Below are 13,114 nucleotides of genomic sequence, written 5' to 3' on the forward strand. Positions count from 1 at the left end.
AAATGTACCCAGATTATAATTCTATAAATTTATAATTCATATATATATTTACAACCAGCCAACATGTTTCTACAACTCTTTTCCCATTACTCACAGTTTAAAATTTTTAGATTCTTTCTCTCTCTCTCTCTCTCTGTCTCTCTCTCTCTCTCTCTCACATACACACTTTATAATAATCCATTTCCCATGCATTTAAATACAACCATAATGTCCTCTAATCAGTGGTCTTCATAGTTTCTCTTTTTCTTACAAAAACATCAGATTTATATAAATATTTTATATAATGTATTTTATAAATATTTCATCACCAAGTTGACATCTTCTGGACAAACTCTAACTTATACTGCTTTGAAAACATAAGATCAAAATCAAATATGGTTGTCAGCATAAGGTGTCCTCATTGAAAACACAATGAGAATGTTGACTGCATTATGAGCATACTGTCAAGAATAAAAATCCTACCAGCTTTGATTGTGGAAGACATGTACACCTGTTAGCTCTTAGGCAGTGGCTAGAGAGAACTTCCCATATACCAGTCCCAACACCACTTGCTGGGGAAATCTAAACTATTCCCAGGGAAAGGACTCTGAGGGCCCAGAGCCCCAAAGATAGATGACAGATCAAACCCTTAAAATGAATGAAGAACAATGAGAACATATCAGATGCAAAGGTGAATAAGTTTATTAGGTCAAGCAAAAGAGAATTTCTACATATTGTATACGAATAATTTATGTAATTCTGAATTAACTATTTTAACAAAATTACAGACATTGAACTCAATACTTTGGTCATTCATTAATTTCACCATTTGAAAGAACTAGTCTGTCAGCCGGTGCTTGATGACTGAGAAAGGGTGAAGAGCTGATGGTGAGATGGATTAGCTAACATTGCTGGAAAAGGCTATGATAGCAGTTCTAAGAAGAGACTGAAACATTTTGCTCAGAAGGTCCAGAAACTCAACAAGCTGATTTACAGAAAGCTGATCTATAAACTGGCCCATAGCAAGAAGGCTGGCAGCTCCTGGAAGCCAAACTTTTGTTGGAAGACAAAGTCTGGATCCATAGCTCAGGGAAGGGAAGACATGGGCTCCAAAACTCAGGGGTCTGAGGACACCGGATCCCCATCCCAATAAGGAGGAACTTCTGTATCAATAGCCCAGGGAGCAGCAGCTTCTAGATCCAGAACCCAGGGAGCAGCCTCTGCTAGACCCCCAGCCCAGAGACCCAGCATAAGTTGTCTGGCAGGGACTGCGGAGCGTGGAGGTCCTCAGGCGGTAGCAGGACCTCTGGCAGGGGCTGGACACCACACAGGAGGGCTGGCAGGTGCTGCGAGAGCGGAGGTCCGTGGTGTAGACCAGGTTGCTGGGGTAGGAAGAGCCACAGGAGGAGCCTGGGCAGCGCAGGTGGCCCCCAAGGGAGTGGGAGGAGAAGTTTCCAGAGCAGCAGTTGTAGGACATGGTGACAGGAGGTGTGAGCTCAGCTGAGTTACACTGAGGAGACTGAGTTTCAGTGTCACGACCTGACCTTCTAGTGTATATATACTCTTAGACCTGGATGCGTCACTGTCCAGATGGATGCCTGCTCCTCCTTGCTCACCGCTTTATACAAGCATACTTCTCTAGGTTATTGCTTAAGTCCAATTTATCACATCTTCACATACTTTATAGTACTTGAATCACTCTGATACACTTGGAAAGAAACTACTCAGTTCCTTTCCCCAGGAATTTGCTGTGATTTGACCTTCAAAATTAGGAGCCCTCACACTTCTAAATATCCTCCCCCTTTTTACTCACGTGTGCAGTGTGTCCTTGTCCTACCAGCGGGAGTGACATACTTTCCCTTCACGTCCATTAGGTATCAGAAGCATCAGTTTTAGCATTTCAAAATAGCTTATCTTTTTCTTCGCAAGCAAATTATAATGTATTTCTCCAAATGTTAACACCATTGAATAGTCTCACTAATCTATCCACTGAAACCTTTACTTTTTTCTACTTGAATTAATCCGTATAATTCTTGATAGCCATTAATTTAGCTTAATTAAATTGTGGATTCATTGGCAAAGCTCTCATCCTGCCTTCTCTGTGATATGGTTGGATTACTCATGTCTTGCGCTCATGATCAGAATTAAGGGGTGCAGATAGCATCCTCGGTGTTCAGGCCAATGGACTTTATTAAAATGAATGGGAGCCTAAAATGTTTCCTTAGAGGATGCTCTTTTAGGAAACAATAAATGCAACTCGTAGTGAGACTTTGAATAGAAGTGTTTACTAGACCTGAATCTCTCCATATATTTTCTGATATGCCTGTCTTGTAGCAGGCATTATTCTCTGTTTATGCCCTAAACAAGTTCATAGTTTTTTTGTCTTGTTTTATTCTTTGATGGAAGGACAGATTCTTAGTTGCAATTATTTATTTATACTTAAAATTTTAGGAATGGTTAACATTCTCTGAAATAACTAACTTGAAATATTAGAGCTACATGGGTCCTTAAAATCCTCTGGTCAACCTACACATAAAAAATTGTCTCAGAGAGGTTCAATAGACTTCTTCTAATTGCTCAGTAAGCTAGAAACAAAATTGAAGCTGAACCATGGTCTCCTTTTGCAGAGTCAAGATTCAAATACTCTGCAAAAATAAAAGCAAATTCAACTTTAAGTTGTCTCAGAAGAGAAGCTATTAAGTTTATTTATATGAAGATATAAATGCCTAATAAAGCCTTATTTACTTCTCCTAAGAATATTTGCATTGAATAGTGCTCACTAGTAGAATTCCATGCATCACTGGCCTTTATACATTTAAAGTATATTTTACTTTCTAGCCTAAGAAAGAGAAAAGAACCAGTGCAATCCATACTTAGATTAATGAGGGGTAAAGAAAAGAAAAAGGGCTTTCTTTGTCTGGTATGTGCCCATTTGTCTTCTTTTGAATCTAACATTTTATTTGTTTTAACTAAGGGAAATGGCATTCACAATTGTCATTGAAGAGAGAGCTCCTTAACTACCTGAAAACTAAGTTGCTTTATTCCAAAGCACGCTGCTTCAGAGCACTTAGTTACTTTGTTTTATGATTATCTCTCCCATGCAGAATCCAAAATGTGGCATGCATCACGTGAAGTGCCCTTGTGCAATACTTAAACCGTCACTCTGATTCACTGAAGTAAAATAAGCTATGCTTTACAAGCGGATAGCTATTAAATTTACTAAAGATGTATGTGCCACCCCCAACACATGGGAATCCTTATAATGCCAGCCCTTAACTCCTTTAGAATGGGTAATACTTTTCTCTTCCTATTAATAGTTGATTCTGCTAAAAAACAAACAAACAAACAAAAAAAAGATGTTCTAATATGCAGAAGTTCTTGCTTTTCTAGGCCAGCTCCCTGTGTCTGGGTATTAACATTTAAACAACTTGGGGATAAGTCATTTCCAATTAACATTCCCCCCAACTCATTCCTGATTAGCTTAACATTTTTCATTAGAGTCATTGGTGCACTTTGTACAAATGCTAATGAATAACTCATAAATGCTAATAAATGTGTCCCTCTGAAAGGAAGAAAAAGCAAAGCAGAACTAGAATGGCTTGAACAGTTGAGAAGTGCATCCAGGAACTAATAAAATACTCTGTGTGCTTTGTATACACAGGCAGTTTGTTTAAGAGGAAAAGAAAAAAATCACTATCTGAATAAGTCAGAGGAAAAATGCAATATTGGAAATTTTTTTTTGAGAAATAGAGGACTATGGAATACCGACATTACATAGAATAAAACAAACATTAGCGTGTCTACCGGCCACAAGGAGATTATGATCTGAATCACTTGAATAGTGATGGTTTTACCAGGTCACCGTATTAATGCAGCTCAGTCTTAAAGATGACAATCCGTTTTGCAATGTGTTTTCAGAGTCTTTGACTCTTTGACTGTCTTCCTAATGAGGCAAATACTAAGTAACAATAAAAAGAGCGGAAATCCACGTGTTCCTACCTACCCCTTTATCCCTTCCTGTTCACTTTTCTTCTGTGGCCTTAAACCACCTTACCTAGACCTACAAGATCCTTGGATTACCCCTTCCCCAAAGGTTCTCCTTCATAACAGCTATTCTTCACTAAGATTTTACTTTCCTAATTCTCTCACCCAGCAGATGACCTATCTGTTAAACATTATTGCTAAGAATGAGTTAAAAGACCACTTCTCTGTAAGGAACTTGAGATAAACCGCTTGGCCCCTCTGCCCTGGCCTCTCTCCCAGGCACGTGTGCAAGTCTGTCCTGGGCGGCTGCTTTTCCAGAGACCATCCTGCCTCACTGTTAGAGATTCTTCTTGAGACTGACCCTCCTCTTGTATCACTGCTCCTTTTTCCTGCTTCAAATGGCCCCATTTCCAGACTGAATCATTCATAACTTTTTTATTTCATTAATTTTTTTCCTTCCATTTATTGTGATATAATTGACATACAGCACTGTATGGGGGGTGATTAGGTTTTATTTATTTGTTTATTCTCAAAGGAGGTACTGGGGATTGAACCCAGAACCCTGTGCTTGCTGGGCACGCACTCTACCACTGCGCTATCTTCTGCCCCCATAACTTTTATTTTAAGTGGAAGGACCAGTGTAGCTGACTTCTAATGGGTTCTGCTTACAGGCATCTCTGATCGTCTTACACTCAAATTTACCTGTTGAAAAATGAAAACCATTTTTAAAAAATAAAATACAAATATTCCTGCCCTCTTTCAGACATTTATTCAAATCAAATTTTATTGCTTATCTTTATTAAAAGTTTTTTTTTTTTAAGAAACCAAACATCTTTTGAATCCTATTAAATGTGATGGCCTCCAGCTGAACAGATGGCTCTAGTTCTTTGACTGCCATTATCTTTTACAGACATGCATGGCCAATGTCCTACCTCACTTGCTCTTGGTGCCACATTTAGCAGTCTGTTACTAAGGTGGCAGAATGTGGTGATAGGTTTCACCTTGCATCTGAAGCGAAGATCATTCCCTGGATGCTGGATGGATCATTTAACTGGTGGAGGCTAGTGGAAGTCCTTGATCTTCAGTTGGCTTGTCAGCTGATAAATACTTCTGACTATTCTAGGAGGACTGAAAAATATCCAACTCCTTTTCTGTTTCCAAAGCTCAGTTCTCAAATCTCCATCTTAAAATTTTTCAAAGATGTGCCTAAGCTGGAAAAAATTCTTAGCCAACCAGAAAAGGAGTCCAGTAACATAGTCAACTCTAAGCTCTTTCTTGTTTTGTTTGCTTAAGTTCAGCACTGTGGGCAAAACAGAAACAGAGCCTAACTAGGAATTGAGCAAAGCACGTATTTCACAGAATTAAACATTATGTAACCTACCAAGGAGATGCTAGTGTGTGAAACCATGGATTACAATGTCTGATTTCTTACACTGATAAAGATTCGTTTTAGTATATTATGATGGAAATAACACTGCATTACAGCCACTTACTTTTGGCTATTTCATATCTGATCAGAGGTATGACTAGATGGCAGCTAAAGGTCCTGATAATTGCAAAATTCTCTGACCCCAAGGTAAAATTCATGTTCTGATAATTCAGTCTCCTTGAGTTTTCAAATGACTACATTTTTATTTACTTGTGCTTGTTTTTCAATTAAAGAAAGTATAGTTGATTTACAATGTTATATTAGTTTCAGTGGTACAACTTAATGATTTAATATTTTTATAGATGATATTCTATTTAAAGTAATTATAAAATATTGGTTATATTCCTGTTCGTTGGCTGCTTGTGAAGGAAGTTACATTCTGTCCCTAGTGAAGTTCAAACAAGATTCAAGAAGCACATGTTTAATTTGGTTAGAGAGGATACTGACAACAAACATTAAAGAAATCATCTATTTCTTGGAGAGTGTATTGGAGTTCTCCAGTGAAACAGAAACATACATGTGATTAATGTATATAATGGACATGTGAGTGTATATATACACAGATAAAATGTTTATCTTTATACAAGATATGTATACACACACACACATTTATATATAACTTGTAGGTATATCTTGAGTGTGTGTTTATACAGAGACAGAAAGAGAGATTTATTCTTATAAACTGGCTTATATGATCGAGTCTGAAATCTACAGAACATACCAACAGGCTAGAAATTCAGCCTGATGAGGCAGTCTTAAGTCAATCCTATAGCACAGCTGGCTAGAACCTCAGGCAGGGTTTCCATGTTGAAGCCTGAAGAATTTCTTCTTCAAGAAATGTCAGTCTTTGCTTTTAAGGCCTCTAACTGATTGGACGAAACTCACCCACATTATGGAAGGTGATCTGCTTTACTCAGAATCTACTGATTTATATGCTAATTACAACAACATCTGGATTGGTGTTTGACAGACAACTGGAAACCATGGCTGAGCCACGTGGAAACACTAAAGTTAATCATTACACATGGTTATCAAGGCATTAAACAGTATCTGCAAATCAGGTATCACCAGGCATTAAACAGTGTTAGCAAACAATGCCTTCATCAGAACATCATGATTATTTGTCACTCTTCTATGTTCTCCTTTTGTTGATTTAGTATTTGTTTCCAAAATATCGATAATATAGAATTTTTGGAAATCTCAGTATCTTTGAGTCACCTGGATCAAGTCATATTTAATGTTGCAAGCTTTAAAACCTCAACAGCACTTACAGAGAAAAAAAATTAAGAGGCTTTTGACACAAGTGTTTTGCAAAAGTAAAGCATCATATGGCAAAGACATTCATCTTATTTACACATACAAGAGAGAATGTTTTAAAATATTCACAAACCAGTGCTATTCAATATAAACTAAATCTATATATACTCTAAACCTCATCATAATGTCTTTATTTACCAAAAAGTACAAATTAATTTCCCATGATACTGAAATGTTTATTATAATAGTTTAAGAACTCTTGACTTTGGAACATGAAAGCTATGAATCTTTGTTACATAGGAAGACATATTTGTTAAGATGTCCTTGTTCAGTTAAAGTTGCAAACTATATTTGCCATTTGCCATAGAATGTGAATTTTCGCTCGCTATGCATGTGATTATTCAGATCTTAACTATGACATCACTGGATTAGCTATCATTCCCTCACTTCAGCAGGTGAGAGTCCTGGAGACTTCTTTGAAACTCAAAACATCCAGGAAAGTATTCCTAGTTCTTTTTTTTAAAAGCAGGTAAAATAGATTAGACAGTCTAATGACTAATTATTGAACACAATGTAGAATCTCAATTTTCTCTCTTAATAAAATAACAATAGTGAAGAACATGCAACAAGCATTTTATATGGACCAGACATTGCGCTAAGCATTACACATGGTTAATAAGTTCTCCTATTTGATTCACAGTAGTTCTATAATAATTTATATCCCCTTATAGATGAGCAGAGACTATATATCATCTTAGCTTTATCTGAGTCTACACTCTTTTTATTTTTTAATTTTTAATTTTTTTTATTTTTTGTGTATATATATATATATTTTACTGAAGTATAGTCAGTTTACAAAGTGTCAGTTTCTGGCATACAGCCTAATGCTTCAGTCATAGATGAACATACATATATTCATTTTCATACTCTTCTTTTATATCGTAAGTTAGCACAAGATATTGAATATAAGCCAGAAGGAGAAAGAAAAATACCATATGATATCACTTATATGTGGAATATAAAAAAAAAAGCCAAATGAACTTATCTACAAAACAGAAACAGACTCACAGACATAGGAAACAAACGTATGGTTACCAGGAGGGAAGGGGTGGGAAGGGATGAATTGGGAGTTCAAGATTTGCAGATACTAACTAATAGATATAAAACAGATTTTTTAAAAAAAGTTCATACTGTATAGCACAGGGAACTATATTCAATATCTTGTAGTAACTTATGTTGAATCTACATCCTTAATTGTACAGTGTCAGTAATAAGAAAGATGGATAAGATGGCTGAGAGTGAAGAGAGTAAAAGATTAGAGGAAGGATAAACAATGAAGAAATATTAGAAGAACAAAGTGAGAAATTTTGGAATGATTAGGGTTGGAGTGTTCTCAGGACCTACTTTTGGTTCCAGTTATCCAATTCTGTTGAAACGAAACTTTAATTAGACTGTTACCTGTGTATGATTGAACCAAACCAGAAAAATCCATACCTAAAATCTACTACAAATTCATGCCCCCTAGGCTTCCATGATACCAAAAATGTTCTATATTATTTAGAAAAACAAAATCTTCCATCCTGATTCTCTACCATTTTACAAATCCTTGAATCCTTCCTTAATAACTTCCTCTTCTTTTGATTCAACTGAACTCCAAAGAGCTGAACTTCAGAACCACCTCAAGTAACAGTTCTCATGAAGGCTTTCTAGCTTTTCTGACAAGATTCCCTTGGTTCAAATATAGTTGTCAACTTCACACTATTTTGAGTCAACCCTGAAAATTATTTTAATTTCTAATTTGCATGCCATGCAAAAATGCTTTATAAGCCTACGAAGTCATAAAGAAACAAGTTCAGGACTCCTAATTGTCAAAAGCAAGGTTATATAGGACAGAGCATAGACACAAACATTAAGAAGGTGAGAAAATTAAGTTTAGAAAGTCTTTCTAGGTAAAGAGAGATCAAAGAAAAGGATTTGGAGTCGTACAGAAGTTAGATGGGAAGGAAAGAAAGTGGAAGGTGCAATATGTATCAAACAACAAAAGCAACCGTATGCCAGGAATTTTACATCTACAAACTAATTCAATTAATTTAACAAACAAGAAACGCATGTCATTATCGTTCTCATTTTCCAGATGTAGAAGCAGAGACAAAAAAAATTTTAGCAACTTATGTAAGAGCACTTTTATAAGTAATGGAATTAAGATTCAAGTTCAAGTTTGTTTTACTCTAAAACTGATCTTTTCATTTACTCATTCATTCTATTCATTTCTTATGAGTTTCTTACACAGAGTAGATATTTTATTCATTGTGAGCAGATGAGTTGATCCAGAGATACATAAACAAATGAGTGTTTAATGAATAACATCTGAATTATTAGTATCAAATCCACTCCCAAATTCTCCCAAATTCTGACTCTGTTAGGAGCCAGAAATAGATTTCTGGATGACAAGAACTGTATTCTGACTTTAGGTTGAATTTGGATTCTGCTTCTTTGAGATAACACTTAGGTCTCAAATGGAACAGCTAGCACAAAAGAAAGATCTTTTCTCAGCACATTTCTTAAGTTGTACTCATTGCTTTATCTCACAAGGGATGGGGAGAAGCTATTTATCGTTTGGACTTTAAAAAAAAATCTTGCTTGGGGCTCCAAGTTTTGATAGAGACCAAGAGAGGAAAAAAGAAAAAAAAAAGAGAGATAATGGAGAATCTAACTATAACAATGATTTCAGTATCTGGGGCACCTGGCTTGCATATTCTCCAGAAATTCTGTATCTCACAGCTACATGGTATTCTTTGGGGGAAGCAGGATCAATGTATTTTCATGCCAAAGATAAATGACTAAAGACACACAGAACACACTAAAATAAATATAGGCACATGAACCTGATTTTTGTGCTAAGTTAAGCAAACCATTGTAAAATAAGCTGAAATCTTTCTATTCATTTGTGACATCCTAGAAAGAGATGATCCAGAAAGTAGGAAAAATAAAATGTGCTCTGAGAAAGGGAGAGGAAGAGAAGGGGAGAGGTGGGAGGGAAGAGAGGGAGAGGATTTCAGAAGTAACAATTTGCAGATTTCTTGTAGGAGCATTGGTTGTTGGTGAATTAAAAAGCTTTTGTTAGTGATAAATGATGGCTTTTGAAGGTCTAATCTCTTGGAAATTGATAGGCAGCTCCTGAGTTAGGAGATGTGATATTTCCTTAGTAATCAAGTGCTTTAAAATGAGTTGTTTGAGAGCTTAGAAATGTGTCATCTTGACTTGTAGACCTCTGAACACAGATTGTTGAGAATAAAATGAACTGACCTCTCCTGGAGAAAACAGTAGGACTGTCAAGGTAGCCACGTTCATCACTAGTGGTGGGAAATGTCCCAGATCCACAGCCCAGAGACTGGAAACCACAGAGTCCACAGCCCCAAACTTACAGTCTCATCTTCCGGATAGACAAATGAAGAAGGCACTCCTAAGTGGGCACAGGATGGCTGGAAGTTTCCCTGGTGGCCAGAAGAAACTAGGTAGACACTGGGCATAGGGAGTCACTCAGTTCTTGAGAAACGAGGACCACCACGTCTTTTGACAATAATGACCTCACGGTAACTCGATCATGTCTCTAAAGACTTTATTTTTACAATAAAGTCATATTAGGAGGTATTGAGGATACGACTTCAACCTATGAATTTTGGACGGCGCAGTTCAAGTCATAAGCAGAGACAAGTAGTCATTAAAAGTAGAAAAAGAGGCATTGTACCAAGTTGATCAGCTATAGTTTCCCAATTTCAGCATTCTTTGGGCTTAGTGAGGAATTGGAGTGAATTTTCCGCTTTATAAAGACATCATCAGGGGTGATATACAAAGAAAACATCCTGGTAAAGTCCTCTGGGGTCTTACTAATCAGTTATCTAATTAAAATAAAATTAATCTTCCCCTGCAGAGACATGGCTGAATATGTTTTATTCATTTCCTTAAGAGACACGGATCATTCCTTTCTCATTTATGGAATGAAGGTGGCTGTTTTCACAGCCAGTAATACAATAATCCCCATGCAACCCAGCAGGGCCCCCTGCCACCTCCCACTCTCTGCCATCTCACATTGACAAGATACCTTGCTCTTTTGTTTCTGTTTCCTGAGGTACCAGGCAGCAAAATCTCAGTGCATGAGGCAATAATCACGTATTTTCAACTGTCAAACTGTAAAAATAATCAAGTCAATACTGAGTGCCTGTATTCATCTTTTTAATAAATGTTACTGAAAGACCTCTGCGAAACAGACACTGAGAAAAGGACATTATCCTTCTCATCTAGGTCCTTCCGGTCTGGTGGATTAAGATGTGACGCACAAAGCTGCAGATTCCTAAAGCACCCTGCAGGAAACAGACTAATGCTGTGGAAGTCAGATGTGGACAGCCGTGAGCACAGGTTCACCAGGGTCCCAGCTGCAAATCATCTTGAAACTGTTTACTTTCAGGAATATCCCATGAAAAAGGCACTCCTGCACTGAGGTTTCAACATTTAAAATGGGAGCTGGAAATTTTTCATTCAGTGATTTCCGATCTAAAATTAAACCAAATAGCAATACAGCTAATTGCATTTCAAGCATTTCAAGAGAAATGAGCAGAAATGTTTAACTACTCTTGAAAATAAACACAGAGAAGCATCCATTTTCCTCAATCCATGAAACAAATAGAAATATTTCCTTGAGAGTGTCACCAGTTCAGAAAGCTAAGCCAAGATGGATGGCAAATGAAATAGAAAGGGGAGAAAAGAGAGAATGGGGAGGAGGAAAAGGAGAAATTAAGAGATGGATGGAAATGAGAAAGAAAAGGAAGTTAGAGAAGGAAAGATAAAAGAAGAGACAGAGCACGTGAGCACAACAGGAAGCCATTCAGTTAGGAAGTCATTCATCACTGGCTTCGAGCTGCTGAGCTGCTGACTAGTCCCGTAAAGGTTTGAAGCAGTGCTTTCTCCACAGGATTGTAGTTGTCATGCTGTTATTTTTAATCAACGGTATTCTTTGAAATTCCACGTTTCTCATTTAATCAGAAACATTTTACTCTTTTGCCAAAGAATGGCTCAGACGATAAAAATGTACTTAAGAATTTTATAGCTGTGATTCATAAATTTGATTCCTCAGCACCACGTGGGAAGTGTTTTATTTATTTGAGCAGAGATTTACATATATTCCTTCCTAATTGCCAGGCCATGCTCTGGATATTTTGCATGCATTTCCTCCTTTAATGCCCATAGTAATCCAACGAAGGAAGTACTATTATTCCCACATCGCAGATGAGAAAAGCTGGGCAAGAAGTGCTCGGGTCAATGGCACAAATAGCCGTGCTGAGAAAGCAGGCCAGAGTCTGCATCCCAGGGTTCTGACAGCAGACTGTGCTTTATTGTCTACCTTAAGTTGTTCCTTAATTGCAATGGTGGTTCCCTCCCCAGAGCAACTCATTGTGCTGGTGGGACTCTGAGATCTATGTTTTAATTCACTAGAGTTCAAAATCTTGAGTGATGAAACATACCCCATTCCACAGTGCCCTGAGATTACCTTATGTGTTCGTCTTAAATTCCAAGTCTTTAAAAATAAATCAAATCCTGGTATTAAGATAAGTTTAAAAATCAATATCGAGAAAGATTACAGGACAGAAAGAAGGAACCCTGTGCCTAACACTTTCCTGGGAATAAATGGGCTGAACTAAGGTTGCAGCCCTCTAACCACTCTTATCAAGACCTTAGTCTACTCTGACACCAGCAAATGTTGCCAGAACCAAATTTTAGCCTCATAGAATTTGAGCAATGAAATGGTAAAATGAATAAACTGAGTTAAACAATTTACACCTCAAGTTAAGCAAGAAAACCAAAACAAAAACCCTAGATAAAAGTTTCCCAGGTGTCAGAGCTCTCCAGTTGTCTCCAACAGACTTTGGGATCCCATCGCCTCTGCCATGTCTGTGCCTCCAACCGTCCATCTGCTGCCATGTTCAACCAACTGAGCACAATAAAACAAGTCCACTCCAGAGATAACTGGGCTCCATTTCAGTCTAGGGCACCTGCCTAATTACAAGGGTGAACAAGTGCAGGAAACAAAGAAACCTCAAGTATCCTCTAATTTGAAGCCTCTGAAAATACAAAAGCACCCTAGAATAAACTCTTCCTCTTTAGCATCCTTTGTTCTGCTCTCCCCTCCATGTAGTCCTTACCCTTACCCCACCACAACCTGCCTACCCCTACCTCTGGAGATGAAGATCGAGGAGCAGAAAGCTCACTCAACCCTAGGTTACCTTCCAGTGGTTAGATGAACAAATGCAGAGAAAATGCAAAGCTGCCTTCTGTGAAGCCACTCACCACGCCTTCAACCAGCAGAGATTTTGGGTAAAGAGAAATGAGGCAGGGGATGATGACACCCCAAGATCAGAATGAGTCCAAACCTTTACAAAGCAGCAGGAGAGGAAAGGTGCTCACACACAC

At 37.6% G+C, this 13,114-nt stretch overlaps 1 pseudogene; it reads right to left on the bottom strand.

Moving 5' to 3' along the window:
* Positions 1 to 658: 658 nt before the first annotated feature.
* Positions 659 to 1,524, bottom strand: LOC107034124 (keratin-associated protein 13-2-like; annotated as a pseudogene).
* Positions 1,525 to 13,114: the final 11,590 nt, after the last annotated feature.

Source organism: Vicugna pacos, chromosome 1 (assembly GCF_048564905.1).
Source record: "Vicugna pacos chromosome 1, VicPac4, whole genome shotgun sequence".
Taxonomy (NCBI): Eukaryota; Metazoa; Chordata; class Mammalia; order Artiodactyla; family Camelidae; genus Vicugna; species Vicugna pacos.